Source organism: Chamaea fasciata, unplaced genomic scaffold (genome assembly GCF_029207755.1).
Source record: "Chamaea fasciata isolate MVZ Bird 193981 ecotype frontalis unplaced genomic scaffold, bChaFas1.0.hap1 SCAF_2, whole genome shotgun sequence".
NCBI lineage: Eukaryota > Metazoa > Chordata > Aves > Passeriformes > Sylviidae > Chamaea > Chamaea fasciata.
In genome coordinates, this window is record NW_027094087.1 from 3,122,248 (window position 1) to 3,144,590 (window position 22,343).

General features: G+C 40.1%; 1 long non-coding RNA gene across 2 annotated transcripts in view; it reads left to right on the plus strand.

Annotated features, from left to right (window-relative positions):
- The window catches only part of LOC136304212 (uncharacterized), a 98,220-nt gene extending 77,884 nt beyond the window's left edge, over positions 1-20,336 (plus strand). For both annotated transcript variants that reach the window (XR_010724426.1, XR_010724423.1), the window contains exon 5: positions 18,224-20,336. This is a non-coding gene — a long non-coding RNA (uncharacterized lncRNA). The remainder of the gene's footprint in view (positions 1-18,223) is intronic.
- Positions 20,337-22,343: the final 2,007 nt, after the last annotated feature.

The following is a 22,343-nucleotide window of genomic DNA, read 5'->3' on the forward strand; positions in this document are numbered from 1 at the left end:
AAAGCATAGGATGGAACTTCACTTTTTATACAGATAATTCACTGGCTGTGTATCTAATAAATAATTGAGGGTGGTCGCATAAACACATAAACAACTTCATGGCTGCCTAGAATGAGAGCTGGTTGGAAATACTTGACAATTCTATTAATTTTATCATTGAAAAAGCATGGTGAAAAAATTCACTGCCTGCCTTTCTATTGTGATCAGTTTGGGCACATGTAGATGGAAGAGGGAGTAAATAGTGTATTTTTACCTGCTGTTGAGCAAAACACATGCACACAGCACCCTCCTCTCTCTCTTTCCTCCTCTCCCTCCCTCCTCTCTGCCCTCTCTTTCCCTCGTCTCTCTCTCTCCTAGTTGAACCCTCCCGGTACCTGAAGGGAGCCTTCCAAAAATACGGAGAGGGACAGTTCCCAAGGGCCTGGAGGGACAGGGAAAATGGCTTCAAATGGAAAGAAGGTTTAGATTTTATATAAGGAGGGGTTTTTTACTGTGAGGGTGGGCAGGCCCTGGCACAGGGTGCCCAGAGCAGCTGTGGCTGCCCCTGGATCCCTGGAATTGTCCAAGGCCAGGTTGGACAGGGCTTGGAGCAGCCTGGGATAGTGGAAGGTGTCCCTGCCCATGGCAGGGGGTGGCACTGGAGAAGCTTTAAGGTCCCTCCCAGCCAAGCATCCTATGCTTCTTTTCTTAATTTCTAAAGAGAGACGTATCTCTTCATTGTGACAACCAAGCCCATCCAAGTCCACCAGGGTTCCTAGTTACTTTAAAAATGTCTTGAATTCCCAAGTGGGCTTTCTGCGGCTGTGTCATCACTTGCATCACTGAAATGCAAGAATGACAATGGCTAAATCCTGTTGTGAACTCTCCATGATGTTTGGGTGGGGGTGTGTGGTTTTGTTTCTTGGATCTGGGGGTTTTATTTCTTTTTGAACCTTGTAGAACTATTTGTATTGCATTGTATTTAAAATGTACACATATGTAATGTGTATTGTATAGTATTGACTATGTAGAACTATTTAAAGTCGAATGCAGTTTGTTTTTTGTGGAGTCAGTCTATTATTTAACGTTGGTTAAAATGCCTGGTGCCTCCAGGCATTGGTTATGTGCCTCCCATGTTAATAAAGTGCTGTCCCGCTGCTCAAGTGACTCTGCGTACATGGATTAACGTATTTCTATAGAGCGGGAGGAAATGCTAGACTCACTCCCCTCAGGGTAACTAAGGAGAGGTGTTTAGGATGGCAGAGTGGATACAAACAATGCAGTAGTTGGGTATCAACACCACCTTCTCCTCTCGGCTGAAGTATAACAAGCTGACATTGTTTCCTCCCTAATTACTTTCCCACATTCCTTCAGCAGGCAAACCCAGCAATCATTCCTTTTCAGAGATTCTATTTTTGCTGCGCAGGCCCCTTTTAAAGTGATTTTGCTGAGGAAAATAAAAAAAAAAAGAAAGAAGGTTCAAGCTGGCCTATGAGTGCAACTGATTCCTCAAAAAACACCTTTTTTCTGTGGCAGAGTCTATTGTTGTCTCAGAGAACTTCACTCACTTCAAAAAGATTTGTGCTGAGCTGCAGGTGTCCTTTTCTCCTTTTGTTTGTCATGATATGGGTGCATTCTCTTTGCAGAAGAGGTTCAGTTACTATTGAGTTTCTGTAATATTTTTGTTTCCATTTATATTTTTTTCAGCCCTTCTCTTTTTTTTTTTCTTCCATTTTTTCCGTTCCTATCTTGAAAATAGATAGAAGAGTAGTGTCAAGATTAGATGAGCAAAAGCAGAGCTCACCATTCCACTGAAAAACTGTCTTTAGCTGAGCCCAAATTTGGCAACTTTGGGATATAAATGACAGATTAAAAACATTCAGTCCCTGTGCCCTTTTCATTCCATTAAGAGCTAACATGTGTCTAATTACCAAAGCAAATGTGCAGCAGGCAATCATGTAAATACCAATAAAACTTTCTTAGTGGCAAAGCTGATTTCATGTAAATAACTCCTCTTAATTTGTTTTAATTAAAAAAAAACCCTAATTATGGAGAGCATATTACGTTGATCAGCATGTTCAGATGGATGATGGTATAGGTCAGCTGTAAGAAAATATATAAATGAGGAAATAATCTATGTAAAGAAATTAAAAAAAAAAAAAAAGGAAAAATAAAAGAAAAAAGAAAAAAATAGTGTCAGATAAGAAAAGTTGATTTAGAATACTGGCACTGAATGAATGTTGCTGGATTCATCCCATGCAGTCAGAAAGTGAAGGATAGATGAAAAGAGTTCAATTGGAAAAAAGGAGGAAAACCACAAAAACCAAACACACTCCCTTTCAAAATCCTTCGAAAAAGGATTTCATGATGGAACGGACTAGATGCTAATTAAGTGAATTTTGTAATTTCTAGTCTTATAATAATTCAAGTACTTAAAAAAACCTTTCAAAATCAAAGATTAGCAGAACTGTCACCAGTAAGGAAAAACAACATAGAATGAATAGATTAAGGAGGGGTTTCTCCCCACAACAACAGTTCACTTAAGGAGAGATAAGATTTTTTTATTATTATTTTTAAATCTCATCATTTTCATTCTGTTCTTTGAAGGCAAGATTTATGTGATCACATTGCTTCTCTCCTGCTCCAATAAACTTTTGACCTTTCAAGTGATTTTAAGCCAAATTTGACGAAGGATTAGAGATCTCAAAGCTTTGATTGAAAAAAAAAAAAAAAGGGTGGAAAGGAAGAAGAGAGAAGAAAATGGTGAGCTCTGAATTTGATGTCATTGTTAAGCATGAGAAAATATACCACTGCTCTCATGTGAATGTTGCTGGTTTTTTAACATACTGCAAAGAGAAAATGAAATAAAGCAACCTGCTCCAAAAAATATTAAAGCTTGTATATTTCTGGGGTAAGTATCACCAAATTTTTAGGAAGGTCCATGTGGTTTTGGTGGAGCAATTTTTGATATGAGTTAATTTCTACAAAGAAGTGGAACAACTTCAACAGGCCTTAGAAGCTGAAAGCTTCTCTGCGCACCTCTAACACTCACAGAGGTGAAAAGGAAATTCACAAAAGGAAAATAGAAACTTCATGCTCAAATTCTTGCTTTACTGTGGCTCAATCCAGGCATTTTCCCAACATGACTTGAGTTCCCTAAATGCCTCAGGCTGCCTCAGTAGCACCAATGAGAATTTAATTGTTCACTGAGGGTAGAAAAGTTTGAACTGTACAACACAAATTGTCTCTGCAGCTCCGTGAGCAGATATGTAAATGAAATAGTCTGAAAGTGCTGACAGGATCTCCCCAGAGAAAACTGGGGCTTTATTCTAGTGCTAAAAAGAGGAAGTTTAGCATTTCATGGCGGGAAATAATTTCCTAAAAGTCTGATGATTCAGAATTCACCAGTAGGTCAAGACCCACCATCTCTACCAAAACTCAGAAAAGAAAAACATCTGCGCATGCACAGCCTGGGAAAAAGAAAAAAAAAAAGTTATTAACTAAAGAGTTTTATTTCTCATTAATCTATTCTGATGTGATTTTTAATGAATTAAATTTATCTCCCCAAGCTGAGTTTTGCCTTTGACAGTAACCGGTGAGTGATGTCTCCCTGCTCTTATCCGGATAAATGAGCCTTGTATTATTTCCTCTCTCACCTGTCCAGCTGAAGATGGGAGTGATGGAGCAGCTTTTGCGAGCACCTGGTGTCCAGTCAGAGTCAAAACACCAGAGCCTGGAAGGCTGCAGCAGGGGCTGTGTTGTTTAAATTATTATTTAAAAAAAAAAAAAAAAAGCTTTCAATCAAGGCCACTCTTTCAGTGACAGAAGATGAAACAGTTTACTGGTTTATATCTTTTTCCCCAGATATTATTATCCTCAGCCATACATCATTCTGCTGCATTTCCACAAAAAGCCATTGATTTAAGCATGACTTGGGAGGTAGAAGGATGTTCGGCAGAGTGATTGCTCTGGTGGAAGCGTGGGCTGTGCTCAGGAGCTGTGGGAAAACATACAACTTGTTAAACACATTATAGATTTACTCTCTTCTGGGGAGATGTCACTGCCAGTGGCTTCTGAGTTCAGACAGCATCTTCTTTTAAAGATGCAGCCCCTGCTCTTCTACCCAAAAAGGCTTTGGTGCACTGAGGTTTGTGTCTGTGGTCAGGTGCACGTACACGCAATAATTTTTCCCATTCCTTCATCCACATGAAAAGGAGGGAAGCTTTCTTGTGGTACCTCTGAGTCTTCAGTCAGAGAGGCTGGGAGTTCCACTCCGCCGCCTCGTATGATCGATTGGTTTTCTCTCTGAAAATGAAGTCACGCAAAAGCCCAGCAGGGCAGATCCTCTGTGCTTCACAGCTCTGCTGTACCTGCAGCAGAATCCTATTTACAGCCAGCAATGCATTGAAAAAGGGTGTCAGGCTGAGAGCAGCACCTTCCGTGCTTCCACACAGCCTGGCCTCCTGCTTGGTAGACAGAGTACAAGTTTTCCTTGGAGGTTCAGTAAGGAGGGCTGAAATTGATGTCTTTAGCCCCGTGGTACCTGCTGGTATGTTCAGCTGTAAAGATAAAATACGGTCTCCTATCCTAGAAAGCAAAAGGGTAGATCCAGCTGCCCCAGACTTCAGTGGCAGTATTTCATTTATGAAGCTGTAAAATATGTCTTTAAATATGTCACAAATATCTGGAGAATACTGGGAGTATGCTGAGGACTTAGAGGTAAAATGGTTGTGAGCCCTGCTACCCTAAAACTCAGAGTTTATCAGGCTTTCAGCTCTGGGGGGGAGTGGACAAGGTTTTGTCTTGCTGGCAGAATTTTCCAATCAACCTTGCCCTGAATCCTTTGCAAGAAATGTTCTGTCTTTCCAAAAGCCTCGAGCTAGCAAGTGTGCTGAGAGCAGGAATGCATTGCGGGTCTCAGTGAAATGAATCTTTTGACTACGAGGATCAGCTGTTACTTAAAATAGCCTCATTGTCATTCTGTCCGAGGGGGGAAATAACAGCTGAGTCTCGAGAAAAATAAACAGCCATCAGCATGTTCTGCAAACAGAGATGAGAAATGTCCATTATAATCACCGTAAACATCCTGTGCATGGGTAGGGTTGCAATACAAGCAAAACTGTGTAAATGCTAAACCCCCTGGTCCAGATGAAAATAATCAATCTCAGCTTTTCCCCATGGGTGTGTTGCTGCTCTGAGTGCTGTCTCGAGGTGCCTCTCACCTTTCAGAGCTGGTTTGTGTGGGGAAAGACAGATAGGGCCCATCATGGGCATTAAAAACCACCAGGGACGGGCTCTGTCTCATCCATCTGAGCCAGCTGTGGGTAAAAAGGCAGCTCTGGTTTAATATTTTACAAATCAGGTATTGTAAGAGCTGATAACCACTCGCCTGCCTAAAACACTTGTTGGCATTTAGTTTGTTCTCAAGAGTACAGAAACAGCCATGTGTGAATAAAACACAGGGAAAAGTGAGTTTAGGGGGATGCCAGCATGGAGACCATGGAAACATCACTGTGCTCCAGCCACTGGCATTTTTTTGTACCACACACACCTCTAAATACATGAGATATGTCTGAAGGCACAGTATTTTACTGGTTGTGTAATATTTCAGTGACTGGTAGACACAAACTGAGCCAAAATATCAATACACCCCTAAGACAAACACACTTCTGCCCACGGGATTTTTTTAGCATTAGAATATGGGCAAGCATAAGGGGCTGTGAGTCCAATACCAGCACCTCAGGCTTTTGTCCATCGTGAACAGGCTTTAAATAATCAGATTTAGGCTCCTCTTCAGCTTAAAAGGTCTTTTTCCTTTGCAGTTGATGACAGGCTGTAACTGTCTCCTCCTTGATGGATTGAAGTTGTCTCTTTGCTACAGTTTGTCCTGTGGGTTCACCAGTAAAATCGATCTTTTCCCCAAATCCTGGTCCTTTTTTATGTCCTCTTATTAGATAACTATTAAATCCGTGTCTGAGAACTCACATTTCTATGTTTGATGATGTTAATTTTTAATTTTAACTCTGGCTTGCGATTTTCTAAATGCTGTGTGTGAACTTGTGTGTCCACGTTTAGGTTCCTTCTAACAACGTCCCCCAATTTAGGAACAAAAAGAACGGAAAACGTTTTTCAGAAAATGTAATTATATTGTCATTGAATGTATAGGACAACTACGATTCTGGTTTTGTTTTCTTCAACGAGACAAAAAACCTCTAACCCTAAGCTCATGTTCTAAGTGGTGAAATTCAGAGAAAATAAATGTTTCTAGATTAATGTCTAATTTATACCTTTCAATGTAAAAGAATCACTTTAAAATGAAGTGTGTAAATAGAGGGAAGAAAGCATTAAGTCACTTTTTAAATCTCTTTATTAAACCACTGAAGGTGAGTTCAGTATAGTATATGAGTGTATATATATAAATACATACATGCACAAACACAGATATCTATAGATACCTGTATATATCCATACATATCTCTGTGTGTGTGTGTGTGTCTGTATATACCTATGTGTGTATAATATCATGGTCTTTTTCCTGTAGACTTCCTCTACAATGAATGGGCAGAAACAAACACTTTTAGAACGTGATTTTCCTGATCTTTTTATTCTTCAAGATGAGATAAATCATGTCTTATAAGCACTGATTTCTCCCCACTGAGAAAGGGGCATTTGTATTCTCTATATAGCAACATGAAGTTGAAATATTCAAATACAGATGTCTTCATTTGGACCATCTAGAGCTAAACAGAATCCTATTGCCACATGCTGCAAAACTTGGGGGGGAAAAAATATTCCTCTAGCCATAACTGCAAATTTTTATAAATCCACTAGTGTTGCAAGGCTTGCAAATCTTTTAGCACAAGCAAAAGCTCGATTTGAGTGTCAAGTCACTTATTTTATAGTCTGAATGGGAATGACACGCTCCTGAAAACCTGTCCCTCTCTGCAGCTGCTGAGCCCACCAGAAAACTTAATTGAGCTGCAGCATCTGACAGGTCTGAGCGAAATGTGCCTCTTGCAGCGTGCAGAGAACAAGTTTAACACCAGCAGCTGTTTGTGGAGCGCTGGGTCTGCTCTGCACCCTGAGGGGGTCACTGATGTCAGAGTGGGTGTCTTGGCTGAGTTCAACAATAAAACATCCTGGGGTTAATTTGGATGGACAGGCTCTGCCAAGGTTCACTGTCTGAGCTCGTTTTCAGGGCTTTGGGAGGGTTTCAGCCTCGTCCTCAATTGATCATTTTTACTCTATTGGAATCAATGGCTCGTCACCAGCTGCTCTCTGGTGATACATTCATTTTTTCTCCATCTCTGTAAAAATCTATGATTTCCTCTCGTTCAAAATCACTTCAGAAAGGCTATCTAATTTACCTGGGTTTATTACTCAAGAATTTCGCCTCTTTTCTTCATGGAAGAGCCATACTGGAAAAATTCTTTCCTCTCCAAGCGCTCCTTCACATCCCTCTGTGGATGTGCTCCAGTCTTAGGAGAGGTTTTATACAGAGGCCCTTTTTTTTTTTTTACCTGAAGCATCAAACACCTGAATAAAATCAGAGAGAACAGGGGAAGCAATGAATAAAACTGTGAAGGGCTCATAGCCAACCCAACACAGGGAGGCGGGAATATCAAGATAACGGTGGCCTGGATCTGAAAGTCAATGACTGCTTGAGATTGCTCACTCTTAACCTTTGACATCTGTATCTGCTTTTCTTCCCGTTCTTGAAAAACTTCTGCAACATAACAGATCAAAAAGGTGTTTTGTGTTATAAATTTAGTCCAGGCTCTCTCTTTCTTCAGGTTGCCTGCATTTCATAAAGGGAAACAAAAGAAAAAAACCCAGAACCCATCAAATTCTGTTTTGATCTTCAGGCACAGGCTCAATTATTATTAAAATGAGATCGGTTATTAAAAAACAGCACACAGTATTTACACTTTTCTTTGTGCTTTGACAGACTTGTCAAATTCATACTGAAGATAAAGGACATGCATATATCTGTCCCATCAGAAATGCTTTCCATCGTATTTATTTATATGGCACTGATAACCTAATACTGAAAGTCATTTGAACATTCATTAATGTTGTTTTCCAGAGAGGTTTTTTTATTTACTCATTAAAAGAATTGTGATGCCAGATTTGTAATTTTGGAGATAATATTCTTGTCTAGATACATTTACATAACAAGCCATAAAATTCCATTTCTCTGTGACAACACCTTGGGTATAAGACATTTTTGGTCTGACAGTCATTTTTTTTTTTCTCTAATTTCACTCAGAACTTTCCACAGTTGTTTTAAACTAGTCAGTTCATGAGAATCTGAATAAAGGCATTTTAACAACTGTACCTAGATCACCATTTTTTGGAGCTGTTTTAGCTATTAAATTCTAATATTTTCCCTCTGAGTTGCTGTGTTTCTCCCAGGAAATCTTGGTTTCACCACCTCATTCTCGCTACCTTTTGATACCACCTGAAATGTCGTCCTACAACCCTAAAGAAAACATATCCAAGGAGGAAACCTGCAATTTTATTCTAATCTGCAATCATTAAATACTGAAAATCCATACTCTTCTTCAAAAGAGTCACAATGTGCTAATAGGACTCCAAGGGGCCAAAATCCTTTGTTGAAACAAGTGTGGAAATCCTTCCTGTAAACGGTCCCTTCTGCTAATGTTTCACTTCACTGGAATCAGAAATACAAAAATCAGGTAGAAATAGTGGGACTGAAGCCACATTCCTATTTGCTGTAGGAATCAGATATATTTTCCCCAATGATTATATTTAATTAATAAAACCTTTGCAGCTTTCTTTAGTCAGAAAGGAACTTTACCTTTTCTTTCACCACTTTAATGAACAGCACCAGAATAAAAAATTTAGACAAGCCATTTGGCTTATTTAAAGGTGCGACCTGTTCTGAGATCAGAGAGGGCCTCTCCCTAGACTTTTCTAGGATTAAAGTCAAGACAGATTTGCAGAATATCCCAGTGAACACAATGTCTGCATTCCCAGCAACTCTTTATCTGAAAGCCCAAGGAGGGCAGACTGGAGCACAGTATGAACACTTTTGAATAAGATGAAGTCCATAATATATTTCATCAACATTCTTTCAACTTCTAGTGGCTTAAACCAGTATTACACTTGAATTTTGCTACAGATTTTTTTTCCCCCATTCCAAGACCAAGTCAGGAGCATGTTCCTTCTGCTCTGCTTTCATTAAAATGTTTTAAAGATCTGTTTTAGAGAGGAGTCACTACCTTAACCTGTATTTGGCTAATTAAGGACACCTCAAAGCATGGGAGAGCATTAGCCACAATCTCACCAAATATAAATGTTTAAAAATCATTGACCTGCATTAGGAGTTTTGTGGGATTTCTAAATAGGTTCCACTGTCCTGTCACACTTCCACAAATATCTCTCATTTTCATTTCAGACAGGATTTCTTCTGTATTAAGTTAGAGCCTGTATTCCCACTCACTGTTTTCTCGGGTGTTTGTTCTTAACAATATTTTTTGCTTGTTTCTGATTTATTCTTATTTATTTTGAGCTTGTGGAGTGATCCACACTCACTTTGCCGTCAAGAGATTTCATTTGTGTGTGAAATCCTCACTCTCCTTTCATAAGCCTGATTTATGGTTTGCCTTTGAACCTGTTCATTTTCTCTTGTACTAAATGTGAGTTTGACACAGAGCTGTACTAATTTGTCATCTTTTGCTACATGAAATTTTCTCCTCCGTGCTTCCCCCTTTCCATTCGTTGTGAAATGTACAGCTTAGACTGACTAACAACTGACTGTTTATTTCCTCTTAATATTTTTAATATCTAAAATATACTTGGCTAAAAGTATGGCCACCCTAAGGCCTTTTCCTGCCATGCCCTTAGGTGTTGGACTTGATGAACCTTTTGGGTCCCTTCCAGCTCGAGATACTCTGTCATAATCCGTGATAATTGTGAAAATCAATTGCTAAAAAATAATGAATACAAAGCCGCCTGTTTGGCATAGCCCTGCTGATTATATGGGAACATTAATGTAGTCAAAAGGAGGTGATTGATAATTAATTGCATTAAAAAGAAATCTGAATCTTGAGGCTGTGATGTAAAATACTCCTTATATCCTTGTGATGGGCTGTAGAGGCAGTTTTCCCATTGAGCTAACCCCTGTCTTCAGCAGCTCTGAGCAAATTTTTGGCATGATTTACTTTTTAATTACTTATTTGGATGAGTTTTCTGTGAGGCTTCTTACCTGGCTAATAGTAAGATCTGAAGTTAAGTCATAGCCACACATGGGATTTGAGCTGTAAGACAGAGCAGCCCGGAGATTCATATTGCCTTCGATACATGTAATTTAGCAGGTTTTACAGAAATTATTTTGGATCAATGTAGATTTTATCCCTGAAGAAATAATTTATTATTTTTTTTTAAAGGCTGATTGATATGCCCTTTACCTTGTCCCACAAAAGATGTTTGCTCAGGTGTTGCCTTTGGAAGCTGTTTTACAGTTTGGCTTGTGGACCTAAATAATCATTAGATATGCCCTGGAGAGTGGAGGATTGCCAAGAAATAGATGAGCAATGGAAAGTAAAAGCAGGGAGAGAAGGATATGAAGGGAAGTCCAAAGTAAAAAATTTTCCAGGGCGGAACGCAAGAGGAAAAAAGATTAAAACAATGAAAAGTAGTCATTATATCTTTGAAAGCTTTTGTGGGATAAAAAAGTACATGTAATGGAAAGATACTGAAATTGGAAGAGCTTTTTATTTTTATTAGGATACTCTCCTGGTTTTATGTGGGACAGGGTTAATCTTCCTGTTAGTATCTGGTGTATGGGCAATTCCATAACCCTGGAAACAAATCTTTCCAAATGGACTCTGAACAGGGGAGAAATATGGTTTCATTCATTAAAAATTAGACATAATTATCAATATTTTAAAACTTTGTAGTCTGCTGCAAAACATTTCATAGAAACAGAAGTCCTTGAGAAAGGTTTGCATTGTAAGCAGATAAGCAATGAAGGAAAAAGAGTTTGTTACCAGTCCAGCTTGTTATTGACCCTTTCATTGAACATAAGTGTCTCGTAAGTACCTTGTATTTGAATGGTATTTTATAAAGCAGTCAGAGGAAGTGATACATAAAACCACTTTTCATATTTAGTTGAGAAAATGACACATTCAGCTTCTGAAAAGCGCTTTTCTTTTTTTTTTGCTGCGTTTAATTTCTTCTTTGCCCCTTTTGAAAGCCAGCAAATACAGGAAAAAAAAAATTAAAAGGTATTTATTTGCAACTCCCTGGCTCTGTTCCAGATTCTTCCTTCTCTGTATGAAGACAACAAGCAGATAGATGGTCCTGCTACTGGTCAAAAAGTTTTTGTGAAGTTTGCAAGGGCTTCTTGCTGAATTCTTGTGTCCTGATAGGGCTGAAGGGGAGCTTTTAATGGTTACAGCCTTGGCTGGAAGAAGCAGCAGAGCTAACCCCAGACTCAGAGCAGTGATGGAAAGTTCCTCACAGCAGCTTGTCCTTAAAACCATGGGGAGGCTCCTTGAACAGCCAGGACAGCGCCGTGCATGACCTTTAATAAGCACTGCTTGCTCATCATCACATTGATGCCAAGGTCTGCTCTTGAAAAGCATGAAGGTCTCTGGTCCTGTGCTCTGTAACCACACACTGTTGTCCCACCTCTGCTGAAGAATGTGTAAAAAACCCCAAAAGTGGCTTTTCACTGACTACGAAAGGGTTCAGGACTCCCAGGCAGCCTTCTCTGCAGCCTGGCCAGCGTGTGCTTTTGGTGCTGTGTACCCCGAGTCAGGAGAGCATCCTGACTGCTTAATTTTAGGTTTTGCCCTGGTCTAGCGCAGCAATCTTTGCCCTTTCTTTAGCTGGAATAACTGTGTTGGGTTATTCAGCTGCACCACCAGGGGAGCCTCTGGGGAGCAAAACTCTTTTTATGGTTTGGACAGAAATTTCCCCGAGGTATGGGAACAAAGCTGATGGGATCTGGCAGTGCCCAGTGGGGACATGCTAAATTCATGGACAGCAGTAGGATCTGGGGTTTAGACACAGTAGAAGCAAAGAGTGTCTAAACCCATCCATCTATCACTGTGACAGTCCCCTGCAGCTGCTTCCCTTCACCTTTGTTAATCACATGCAAAGGATCGGGCTGGGACAAGCAGAGAGCCGATCTTTGCTGCCCACAAACTGACACCTTCAAGGTTTGCACTGCAGAAAATCTGTTAAGCTCATTCTCAGATTCCCTTTATTGGAATCTAGTTCATTGCTGCTATCTCTTGTATTAGCCTTTTTTTTTTTTTTTCTCTCTTTTTCTGTTAAATCAATCATTAGCACTCTAAATTGGGTCTGAAGGGCGTTAGGATATCCTTGCAGCCTGCACTTTTTAGGCATCTGGACGACACTGACTGTGAATGGTTCAGGTGCAGGTGGAGAGTTCTTTTTTCCTGTTTTAGCTTTGTCCTTTTTTGTAATTAACATGTATCTTACGTATGTCTTGTAAATGGGATAGGAAGGCTTCCTGCCTGTGCCAGCCCTGCTGCAACAGCACCACAGTAAAGGAGGGTTTAATGGTGATTGCAACAAGGAAAAGAGATTCTGACCCTCCTTTAAGTCTTATTTTCATTCCTGATGGTGAATAAGAAGAGAAGATAGGTGGGATAGGATCAGTTTTGGAGAGAGGAAGGGTTACAACAAAAGTAGTACAGGAAAAATGCAAGGAAGGCTTTTTGTACTGAAATCCTCCGTCTTGTGAAGGGTGCTGTTTGTCTTTTTAAACAAAAAACTTTAATTTTGATTTTTTTGAACTGATTTATCCATCATGAACCATATTAAGATGGTGGAGGCACACGTGTACATGCATGCTATAGAAATATTAGTTAGTCCATGGAAGAATCTGAATTCTGCCAACAGTGTGACAACACAGATCAGGAACTTTGTGCTGAATCTTTATTTTTTCCTCTATTGAACAAATTCCCTTTTCCTGCACTCTCAGTTCTTGATGGCAGTGCTCAAAGCTGTTCTGAGCTTCTGCTTCCTTTCATTGACTTAGAGGTGACAAATAGCGTATCTCCAAGGAAGATCCAACTTAAAGGCCACATTAGTGCAGAATCTTCAGCTCAGTACAATATTATAATAAACTTCACTCTTTTTTCTCTACTGAGAATACCCACGAGCCTTTTAAAATTTATTTTTACCCTCCCAACGTACAAAATTTGTAAGGCACATGCAAGGCTTAGGGCTGTTCTGGCTTGGGTTTAGCTGTTCCATGGTTTCTGCTGCTCTCTCACTCCTGTCCTGGCTGACAAATCTTTAGTCATAACAGCAGTTCTCTCTCCCTGGCTACTATTTCAGAAGAAGGTTTAAGAAAGCGCTTAATAGCCTTAATGAGGACAATAAATGATCCCAGTGGAACTGATACGCAAATATTTTTTTTTAGTGCCCTGCTGAATCAGGTTTGCAAGGCTTATTTCTAACCTCAGTGGTAGAACCACAATCTTCCTGCTGCTAACCACTTTCCCTCACCAAAGAGGGTTCATTTGGGAACAGCTAATGCTTTCCCAACAACCTACCAGGCACTCCAGCTGAACGTTTCTGTGCTTAGGAAATACGCTATTCAGTTGCTAAGAAGAGTAATGGATCCTTAAGTGTACATAAGAATGATTTATTGCATAATGTGAATTTACAGGCCATTACGGGAAATAATTACATTCCACTAATTACAAAACTTAATAGTCACTCCAGCCTAGGAAACAGCAGTGTGAGCAAGCAGATTTGCAGCCATGCATTCAAAAGAATGAACTCCACGAGAAGCAGTTAGCTGGAAACCAGTTTACCATTTAACCCCAGCTCAATTCAGAGATCTAATTCATGACAAAAGTTGTTTTGAATTAGTCTTTTTTTCCCCGTGGTCAACTTTTCTAGAAACTTGGAGGAAATGGGATCGTTGAAGAGAATGAGTAGAAGCATATTAAGAAAGTTCATCAGTCTTCAGATTCACCATATTTATGATAGAGTCCCTCAGGAGGAAAGAAAATTCTGTTTTGCCCATGGTGTCAGTGGGTTTTGTATTGAGTTTGTAACAATTTGCTTCCCTCTGCACAGTGCAGACACACTCCTGTGTCAGGTCCTGTTGCTCACACTGAGCAGGCAAGAAGGCTTGGTTCTCTCCTTTGAGCTGTGAAAACGATAGGGAACTGCCAGAACCAATTTTTTTAAATGTGCAGAGCAAGGGGCAACAAAGTCGGCTTGGAGATTCCCAGCTGGAATGTAGGCAGTATTTATTTTACTCTTTGGAACCTGGTTCACCTGTCAGCATCTTGCCAAGGCTGCACGGGCTGGGGTGGGCTGCAGGCTCTACAAGCGAGACATGGAATTTAGGAGACAGATTTCAGAGCAGGATCTGTTAAACTAAACAGAAAACTTGCCAGGGGCAATTTTAGTTGGATAGAATGGCATCTAATAGGAAGTGGAGCACGTTAGTTGATGGAAAGGTTTTGTTGCTTAGTAAAGTGAACGTGATGCAAAAAAGTAAAGCCACCCATTATGTGGAGTGGTCTGTTTGACCTTCAGAGTGACTCTTGTGGGTTTTAAGAATAGCTTCTTGGCAGATTATTTGTTTTGTCCTGGACTTGGGAAAGTAAAACCATCTTTCACTGACCAAAAAAGTTCCAATTTAACAAGATTCGGACAGGGACAGCAGATGGTCAGCAAATTGTCAGTCAGTGTGCAAACAGTGGAGAGTGTGTGGCAAAACTTGGTTTTGGATGCATGCATGCTGCAGAAGGTGTTAACTGATAACACTGTCCAAAGCTGATGAATTTTCTTGGAGAATGAGATAACTTCAAGAGCACAATCAGTTGCCCAAGGGCTTATTTAAACTGCAACTTTTGCTTCCATAACTTAAAAAATTGTCATCAGTGTGAAACTGGAAAAGCAATGTTTGGGCTGTTAATGGATACCAGACACATTCACAGCTTTGAAAAATTATGCTTTTGATCTTATCAAGATATAGGAGAAATGTAGTCTTTTTGTAAATATAGAACACACAAACTATTTTTATGTATTTGCAGCCAAAGGCATTGTTTCAAAACATAAGTCCTTCGAAAAAATTTCATTGGGTTTGCAAACAGCAGATCAGGGATTAAGATTTTTGTTTTCTTCTTAAAAATACCATAAATTTAAGATTTTGCCAAAGATGTTTGGTTTTTTCCTTCCCCACGTCAAACCAATATTATTTCAGAATGAAAATGTATGCCATTAAATGCCATTTGGCCTCAGCTCAAGCCAAGCTAGTTGATGTAAATGACTTTCATCTCTCTCCCTCATCTGGAGCTTTCCTAATTTGCTTGCCATAAAATTATCAATGAAGTAGGAATGCCAAAAATTACCTACCTTTAATACTTTGTTAATTAGTCCAATTCCATCAGGTCCTAGGATTTACAGCTCCTGTATGCAAAATGGATTTTTTCTCTTTCCTACCTGCTAAACCACATGCAGATGGAGATAGCTGCAGTTTTCTTTCTGTGCAATTTTGCTGTTGGCTAATTATTGAGAGGAGCTTTTGAAAAATGGGAGAAGCAAAAATGATTCATAGAAACCAGGAGGGAATTCAGTTATATGATGGTATTTGCATGTCTGTTTAGGAAGTTCATGCCTAAGGTTGTATTTTCCAGTCCATGCACTTCCCAGGATTACAAACACGAGGCTGAAGTTGTTCATTTTTACCTCTGCTTACAAGCTGGCTGCAGCAAATTGCAACACACTTGAATAAATACGTTCATTGCTGTTGATTTCAATAAATTCTTACAAAACAAGGAGGTCAGGTCCCGAGTTTTTCTAAGCAGCTAGAGTACAAATGGTTCAGCAGTTCAGGACCACTCAACACTTCGATATTCACACTGCCTGTAATGACAGGAAAGCAGCCGAAATGTTGTTCCTGTGTCCTTAATGGGTGACTATTGCTTACATCAACGTTTTTTGGCATTAAAGGTTAAATAGAAAGATTGTTACTCCGTTAGGTAACCTTGCCACCGACTTTCTTCTCCAACTGAAAAATAGGTTTTGCTCCGACTGCAGCAGAAGTTGCTCACCTCATTGATGGATGCATCCAGTCAACAGCTGGGGAATGATACAGTGAAGGACCATTGAAATGATTTAGCTGATATATGAGCACTGGCCTGAAATTTATGGCCGACAGAGAAAGGACTGACCAGGCTCTGAGACAGCCAGGATTTAAGTTTGCCTGATGTTATCACTGCAGGATGCTGTTAATGTCAGCCTGTCACTCATGTTCCGTAGCCTTGCTACTCGTGTATTTTGGAATATTTGGGCTTGGTCACATCCTGTGCCATTGGAACTGCAGAGATCCCATGCCCTGACTATGGTCTTTATTAATTATGTAGACTCTGTTTCTCCTCAGCAAGGGCTTCTCTTCAGAGTCTTTAACTTAATATCTTCTTAGATGATTAGCAAATACGAAAAAAGCATCTTATATAGCATGTATCCAAGGTAAAAATGGAATATTGCTGGGGTAAAGAAGGCTGTATAATTTACCAATAGAAAGAATTGCAGAGGGGCTTCAGGTTAAGCTACCCACAAATTTCTTTGCCCCAAGGCCCATCCTGTAGACTCCTTATTTATTAAACAACCAGTGTATATTTCAAACTCTGCTTTTTGCACCACTCAGCAGGTTTTCCTTTACCCTTTCCTAGGGTCACAGACACAGCAAAACTGAACCTTCAGCACACCAGAGCAAGACCATTGTTCCAACAATGATCGTTCAACCTGAATTTAAGGATGGATGTGAGATTATTGGCTGGTTTCGTATCTGCTGCCAGGCAGGTGGCATCGTGTGTGTATGTGCAGGGAACCAACTCCCCTCGCTGTGACACCATGATTTGAGCAGCTTACACGGCAAAGGACTTTCTGCAGGCAGCGTGTGCACGAATGAGGAGTGCAAAGCTTTTTTAAACCTGCTAATGCACCCAGCAGCTGACTATGAATGATGACTTGCCAGGCTAAACATTGACATGCTCCTCACCTCCTGATGAAATGCCTGATGGGGCTTTGCAGTTGTCAGTCAAATGGGGATGTGTCAGTCCCCTTTGCGGCTCAGAATGGGCTGGTCGTCTGGTGCTGCTGAATTAACATCTCTGCTGGTTTTTTCTTACAGTTCTATATGCTTTCACAGAAATGTTTTCCTTTTGAATTGTGTTCAGCTGCCGTCTCTCACAGGTGCTTTGCTCTTGCATCCTGAAATGTTTGCACCCAAGCAATTGGTTGTCTCAAAAATCCATTATTACCAGGGAGACCCCAGCAGCATTCCAGCTGAAGCTGACAAGCAGATGATGGATTGTTATCATTAAACACTGATACTCATATTTTAAACAGTGTCCCAAACTTTCAAGGATTCAAAGTAGGATCCAAAGTTAGAGGAGTGGAAGGCTGGAAAGATTAAAGCATTCCCTGGCCCAGAACTGTGGCCAGGTGATGACTGAGTCATGAATTCTCCACCAATGTTTATGAAGGCTTTGGGGCTCCTTGCCTTTGACTATTCTACAAAGGGAAAGTCTCAGATTCTTTTACTGTTGTGTAAAGTGTGCTTTTAATATGTAACAATGGAGAAGCAACTTCTAGTCTGCTTTAAACTTGCAAGTTTCCTCCTGTTGTGTATTAAATTCTCTTATTAGCTGGGTGTTTTAATGTTATATTTGAGTTCTAGTGTAAACATATTCTAAACAATTAACAGAAATTTCTTTAGCATGGGTCAGGAAACTATAATCATCATTTTTATAGAAGAGAAAAAAGTGATTCTAACCCTGAATGTAGTTTTACATGAAGCACTTTAACTAGAGCTCTGACTCTGCATGACAGTGACAGGAATTGGATCATGCTCTTATCAAGTATCCTGGTTTCTACTGAAAAAAATGTCAGCATTACATCTGGCATCAGATTTTTCATTTTCTTTTTTATCAACTGATAACCTGAGGGCTTTGAAAAGGCGTAATAATGTTAATTTTTTATTCTGCCATGGTGATCTGATACCACTTCCTTGCACTTTGTTGCTGCACTACTCCTGAGGCATTCTGCTAAGCCACTGTGGCTGGATTTTGGACAGGGTAAGTTTTAATGAATGTTCATTTTAGACACAATACCAACAGAGGAAAAGAAAAAAAAAAGGCAATTTTCTCTCAGTCTTTGAAAGGAAATCTGCTAACTGGAACCTTTCCCCTTCCCTGTTTATTGCCGAATTTAGATCTGTGCAAGTGATGATGGAAGCAGACACTCGGTGCCATCCGCCTGCCAAAGGGGCAAACACGGCCGCTGGTGTGGAACGGGAGAGTCTGTGTGCTCCGTGTGGCAGCAGCTCAGCCTCTGCAGTGACACATGCCACGGTCCTGAGGAGAAAAACACCCCGCAAACCTGCCGGGGTGTTTCGGTGGCTGGATCAGCACCTGCACACAGCCAGCTTCCCCTGCCAGCCCCTGCGTCATTTTAATTGTTCGAGGATTTTCAGATTCAGTCACTGGCTGAGGTTTCCCCAGTGTGGGTATAAACACTTCCTGATAACTCTGAGTAATGTGGGCGCTGACAGCTCCCAGCAAACTCTCTGACTTTATCCTCCTGAACGCACCTCGTGGAAGATTTTTCATCTGCGCACCATCACCTGCCAGGCGAGACACCGTGACATCTCGCCTTGCTCCCCTGAGATCTGTTTTCCCCTTAAAAGGACACCAGGAAAGGGGGTTTGGGGCCGTGCTTTAAACGCCACACTTCAGAAAGGCATCGTGCTTTGATGATCTTTCTCCCAGCTCCTTTTTCAGGTGAGGGGTGATGAGGCTGCTGTTCAGCCCCAGCAGGCAGCCCGGCCGTGACACCGAGCAGAGAACACCTTGCCACCTCTTCACAGCCAGAGTCACCTCATTTTTTTTCTCCCTCAAAAATGCTGTTTAGTGTACCCAAGCCTGATATCTATTTCCTTTTTTTTTTTTTTTTTTTTAATTTTATTTTTCCCTGAGTGACTAGCAAGATGCGATTTTTAACCTTAACTTGACCTGAAACAAGATGGAACTGTACAGAAGGGGATCAGCAAACACACAGAAAGAAACATAGTCTCTCTTTTTTTATAGGTGACTGCCCCGTTATTAAATGCAATAAAGTAGATCATTTATTCAGCCTACTTATATATCAGTAATATACATTTTATTCAGACTACCCATTTATTAATTAATGCTAGCTTTCATTTATTTACTAAACTATTCCTTTTCACTTGTGATTTGCATCAAACTACACCTGAGACTTTGACTTTAATCAGGAAGGCCTAAAAATAGAAGTCTAAATTTGCAATTAAGCTTACAGTTTAACAAGGGTCTCACATTTTTTTGTAGGCATGATACTGCTGGGGGGTAAAAAAAGAAAAAAATAAAAACAGGAAAAAAACCCAGCAGCTTATTCTAAAATTGTTGGTTTTAATTAATGAGTTACCTTTCCAGGTTCCAAATTATCCTGGACTATGGGACTGCTAGTTCTCACTCCTCATTTAGAGCCATACCTTTTGAGGAAAACAGTTCTGCCAATTTCTCAATACCTCAGAAAATTCTCTCCTTTAAATTACTCTCTGAACTGGTTTACTTTAATGAACTGACATGGGGGGAAAAAAAAAATCTACCTTCAAAGCAAGTCTGTCTGCCAAGAGGACATGGCTGGAAAAAGCTGGTTTTAACTCTTCAAACAGTTTAACTTGCTCACATTAGAAACCTTTGCTTTACTGGTTCAAAAATCTGGTCAGCGACTACTACCTCAATTATTTTATTTAAATTCTAGAAAATGTAATGAATGACAGATAGAGAAGCAAAGGATTTATTAGTTTTTAAATTATGCTGATACATTTCTCTGATGTCAGAGAAATTATTTTGCTTCAATTCAATTCAATTAAAATATTAAACAAACATTACTGTATTAATGTTAAATGCTTCCTTAACAAAGCTTTCCTCAGAAATAGATCCCACATTGCAGGCTCCACACCAATATGATGCCTTTGCATGTGCAGTGTCTCCCAGAAACTTCATTATTTTCAGCCCAGAGGCTTCCACTTCGGGAGAATTTTGATTCTGAGGAATGATTGATCTTCCCCATGAGAAGAAATTAGTCTATTTTAAACAAAACGAAACAAACAAACAGAGAAACAAACAAAACACCCCAAACAACAGCCTACTACTCTGTTCCTCTGTTTAAATTGAGTCCACGTGGAGATCAAGGTACATAAACACCATCTGAGAGGTGCTGAAGCTTTTATTAAAAATTTAGATGAACATTAACACAGCAATAAACATGCTAATGATAAACATGATAATGATGACAACGATGATAATTACGATGATGATGATTATAATAATGATAATAATATTAATAATAAAAAGAATAGTTGTTGGGAATGGTTTGTGCTGTACTCACTCTGCAGAGATCATTGCAATGAAACAAGGAGTTGTAGGAATTAACGAGCTCTTCATTATTATCGTTCCAATGGCTCCCCAATGTGCACTTGGGGAAAAAACCTCAAACACTGTGAGAAGTTAATGTGAACACGCTGCTACCTTTCCCCAAAGGTTAATAATTCATCTCTGCACATGTGAACTACCAGCAGGCCCCAATCTGTGCTAAATTAAGGAATTTCACTTTAAATCTACTTTTCTTTCCAGAAAAGCCTCTTGTTAAAAGCACACCGGCTAAACTGCAGGCTACATTATTTTCCCAACGGAGTCACTGTGGTGAGAAAAGGCAGGAGGAAAAATCCTGGAGGAATTCCTCGAAGGGGAAAAATATTCAAAGTGAAAATGACAGTCAGAGAAGCAAAGTTTACAAAAAAAGAACCAGATTTCCCTGCCAGCACTGACCACACAGCTCTGGCTCTTTGTAAGAACAGTTCGGGACCTTTCTGAGTTTTTCCGCAAGCTTAATTTAGCAGCTTCTTTTGTAGCTAAGGTAAAGTCCAAAGAGGTCCCGGGTAAGCTGAGGGAGCTCACTTGTATAAATTCTGCAGCTTTCATGCAGTGACATCCCTTTGGGCATTTTTGCCTCATCATCCCTGAGGCCTGCAGGACACAGGACCATGAGTAGGCTCAAAATGAATGGAATAATTCAATATCCTCAACCTTAAACATCCAAAGATCGGGACTTGTCTCCCTCCCCGCCCCCCATGCTCTCTGCATTGCGTGAATTAAGTTTTTTTATTTATTTTCTTTTTTACGTGGTGATATTTTTTTCCCAGCTCAATAGGTGAATCCCTCTATTTGCTTTCACACAAATTCTTGGCTCGTTGACCCGGAACCATTTTTTTTATTATTAAAAAATGCCAACAGAGATCCTCACAAGCATGTGAGAATTTCAGAAGACAGAATACTCTTTACCATGAGATGTTGCCACGTCATTCCTGGAATGACTTTTATGTATCCTCCACAATATCCTGGCACACCAAGGGATTTGTCTGACTTTTATTTTCCCTTTGAAGCTGCAAACCTCAGGTCAATAAATGGTTCTTCTGCCGAATTCCCTGTGCCTTTCCCCGTTCATGGGAACAGGGAGGAGCGCCCATGCCTGGAGATGAGCAGGATTTTGGGGCACAGTCCCTTGGCTATTTGCTGTTCAGCCTTAGGATGGACTTTGCAAGAAAAAAAAAGCTGCTTTTACCCAGAAGTTTAAAAGCAGGAGGGAGATTTAACCAGCTAAGCTCAGAAGGGCATGATAACAACAGAGCAGCTGGAGGTTATTAAAAGATTTGTGACAAGGTTAAGTAGCATTGTAAAGGTGTTCAGCAAAAATTTCTGTTTCTTCCTCATCTCTTAGGTTTCCCTTAGTCCCAGCAGCAAGCTGGCAACAGGTGGAGTATTGTATCCTCGCAAAGAAATCCCACCAACCAGAAAAAATGTTCAGGATGATCCAGGAAAAGAACAACCTAATTTTCTGTAAAAAACATTCCTCCTCCTATAATGAATACTGCACACAATTTTATCAGGCTCTTACTTGGAACACTTTGTTAGGAATCATTTGAAGTATATCAGAAATTGAGCTTTTTGTTTTTGTTATTTAAATAAGGATCTGTGAGATTCAAAATGACCCCAAATTATAAAGCCAGTACCCTCAGGGTACGGGAACAACTTAAATCGGCAATCTTCCTTTTGGTGTTGCTGAAGCCTGAAGTGCAGTCCCTTTTCTAATCAGGTGGTGTCACTTCGTCACTCCTCAGAGCTGCACTCATTCTGCAGTACAATCAGAAAGACACAAAAAATTGAGGAATCAGGGTGAACGAAATCTGTTCAGGTTCTTTTATAAATTCGAAACTAAAGGAAATTTTCAATCTGCTGGGCAGAACGCAGCAG